This window comes from Plectropomus leopardus, chromosome 18 (genome assembly GCF_008729295.1).
Source record: "Plectropomus leopardus isolate mb chromosome 18, YSFRI_Pleo_2.0, whole genome shotgun sequence".
Lineage (NCBI taxonomy): Eukaryota > Metazoa > Chordata > Actinopteri > Perciformes > Serranidae > Plectropomus > Plectropomus leopardus.
In genome coordinates, this window is record NC_056480.1 from 15,577,821 (window position 1) to 15,581,602 (window position 3,782).

The window sequence follows — 3,782 nt, forward strand, 5'->3', positions numbered from 1 at the left end:
ACACCCAACTGTCGGTCAACGTTTGGCTGTCTGTTAGCGTCTGTTACCTTAGTCCTTGTGGTGTGTCCTGCACCACTGGCCCTTGTCCACCCTTGCTGGCTTTTTTTTTTTTTTTTTTTACTGATTTTGCATGTTGAATTGGATTCAGACATGGCAGAGCCCGTGGGTGAATGAAATCACTCTCATCAGCAGTTCAGCTGTAGTCAAGAGGGAGTGAGATCAAAACAGATTTTTTTCTTTAGTTTTTCTTTAGTCTTTGAGCTCCTAAGCAGGAATGTTTCCTGAAAATTTGCGTTGTTGTTGTTGTTGTTGTGCAGAATGCTTTTTGTCGAGATAGACATGAGGCAATGCAACAGTAGGCTTTCATTGCCATTTTCTCTTCAACATCGGTTGGTGTGTCTGGGTCTTTAGATAAGGACGCAGGTCTATGATCAGATTAGAGTCAGAGAGCTCCAACAGTTTAGTATTGCCATCTAAAAAGTATAGGGTGAACTGGATAATATTTATGAAGTACTTTAACTTGACACGTGTCAACTTTGGCCTAAACACAATATCATGGTCATTGTGTGCTAAGAGAATATTGAACCATTGAACCATGGAAACATAGGACCTTATGTCCATGGGACATAGCTTCCGTGTTGGAGGTAGTCCAAAGACTAACTAACGCTAACAATCTGCCTCTCCCTTCCCAAGTTGGTAACTGCACTCAACCTTTTTTCACAGCAGGTATTGTGATTTCTTGTAACACAAAACATAGGTGATACCAATTTTATTAATGATGGCTCCATTCTGTAAAGTGTCATAATAAGCCATGATAGCGAGCCAGCATGTACAACAACAGCACCCTTAAACCAGCTAAATGTATTGCATTCATACATGTAATTAATTACATGTGTTTTTCCTGATGACATGCTAAAAAGTCTGCTTTGCAAAAGGACTCACATGAAACAGCAGAGGGCAGTTTTGATTGAAGAAAGTAACCTACCAAGCCTCATAAGTTGAGCTTTTTTAATTTTTTAAATTTTCTTTATAAATCTTATTCTCAATAAGTGTAAGCATTTCTCACAGAAGACACCTCGGCATGTAGCAGCAGAAAAGCAATGAGTGAAGGCTTAATTCCATTTCGGTGCAGTTTCAGGGTCCTTGTATAGCACATGCTGACTCACTGTTACACTGTCACTGGGACACTTTAAAAAAACAGAGCCAATGTAAATGTTATGGTCAACATCTGTTCTTTTCCTATGACATGTCAAAATGTCTGCTGTAAAAAAGGTTTATTCTCAAAGATTTCAAGCCTGTTCTGTGTGAGAAATATTTCTTAGTATTGTGTGAATATTCCTGAAGTGTTTGATGTGTACATCTGTTTTTCCAGCTCTGTGTGTGTATAATCTGTGCACTGTAGTGTGAGTGTGTCGTCACTCCATCACCCTGTCTTTCCAATTACTGCTGTTTGTTCATGGTGAGACAACATGAAGGCATTTGGCCTCTCTGGCTGACAACCACCATGAAAGGACAGATAACGCAGTCCTCCTTTACACAAGACTGGCACCATCTCTCTCCTTCCATCTTCATCACCTCCTCTCACACACTCTGTTACACTCTTTCACTCTGCCTCGCCATCCCCTTTCTACTCCTCTACGAAGCTGTCACTCACTGGCTGCAGAAATCTCTATCACAATCTCTTATCCAGTTATCTGCCCTGTCTTTCACTACTTTCTCTCTCATCTATTCTCTGCTCCCTTGAGTCTAAAAGAAAAGTTGTGATCTGTTTACCAAATCTGCAGCACAGTTTAGTGGGTCTTTTAATTTTAGTTTGTGACAAGCATGCTTTCATACACACATAGCAAGAGCACACACACCTATAACTGCACAGAGCCAGTTAATTAGAGCTCGAGGCCCTTCTCTCCTAATGAACCTGAGGGTAATTAAAGAGCCCCTGGACACGGGTGTGTCTGCGAGCTGCTTCTAATTAAGCCCCAGCGAGCTGATTTAGCTAATTAGCTAAAGGCTCGATGTCGGACACCAAAGCATTCCAGCCCCCGCGGAACACAGGAAGTTACAATGTTCCCACATTGTCCCTGGCAACACTTTCATTTCCTGGGGCATTAATCACCAGAGTTACAACTGTCACTGTAGTGACTGCCATACGGGAATAGAGGGAAGGGGGGCAGCTGCAACCCTGAGGGTGCAAAGTGTGGACCATTCATGTTTAAGCTCTGGGACAATGGGACCAATCACAGGCTGAGTTCACAGCCAGCAGTTAGGGGTGGGAGGGGCTGAAAAAGTATGTAACAAACATTTTCATCATTAAACAGTGATAAAACTGTTATATAACAAACCTTTCTTGATATGGACAATCATTAGTCATCAGTTGAAATAAAGGAAGTAGTACAAAGACCAAAAGTCTGTATATGGAGGCAGCTTGGAGATGTGTCCTCCAGCAAACTGGTGTTTGTGTTCTGTGTGAAAATAAGTGCATTTCTTCGTTATTGTGAGGTATGTCGTCATCTTGCCTCTTTTCCTTGACCTACGTAGCTTTGCTTGACTGAACCTAACCTACATAACTTATGTTAAGTTACGTTAGCTACGAAACTTCATTTGTGGAATCCTAATTTTTTAGATGTTATATGAACCATTGTACATGCATTTTCTTAAGGTATCATACAGGTTTTTGTAGTAAATACGTTAACTCTCTATCAATAAAAGCCAAGTCATCTGTCTGTGAGTGTGTTAGTCTTCCATGTATCTGGAGAACCGTTCATGCAATCGAATTCATTCATGGCCGATTGTGTTGCTGGGTGCCTGATGATGTGCAGTGTCGAATTGGCTGCGATTTGAACAAGCAACAGGTTAATAAATTATATTTCTGTATTACTTAACTTAAAAAAAACAAGCTTTGACTCTGTTCAGAGGAGGAGTGGGGCATCAGGGCTCCGTGGAGAACAGGCTGAGAGTGAAGCTTGTCCGTTTGGGCTGTGTGCGTGTCATCATGTTTCTGACCAGGAGTAGTGATGATTTTTGGTGTATTTAATTGCCATATTATCTTAAAACCAGGGGTGAAAGGAGGCATTTTTCATATCTAAGTATATGTATCATCAAAAATGTCATGAAATAGTCTTGGTATATTATGTCATAAAAAATGTCATGAGAAAGTCATGAAAAATTCACATAATAGTTGGTCATGAAAAAGTCGTATTATGTTCTCAGAAAAATGGCCTAAAATAGTCATAGCATTGTATGCCATGTTTATAACATTTTAAAGACATACGATACTATGACGTTTTATGATACTTTTTTATGACATCATATATGACAACGTATGACTTTTTGACATACTACATTATGATTTTTTTATAATATACTTTTAGAAATACTATACCACATAATAATACTATAAAGACATACTATACAATGACTTTTTTATGAGTTTTTTTATAACATTTTTAAGACGGACTATACTATGAAATTTTCATGACTTTAGTATGACATATTGTACTATGACCTTATATGACATTTTAAATGACTTAGTACAGTTTGACTTTTGATGACTTCTTTGACATACTATATTATGAATTTTTCATTACTTTCTCTATGATGTACTATGCTGTGACATTTTCATGATATTTTAGAAAACATACTGTACTATGAAATGTTAATGCCATTTTGAACAACATGCTATTTTAAAAAATGTTTCTGTTTTTTTTGGAGGACATACTATACTATGACTTTTTAAAGCTGTCTTGGAAGAGATACTATATCATGATTTTCTAAAACAATTTTTG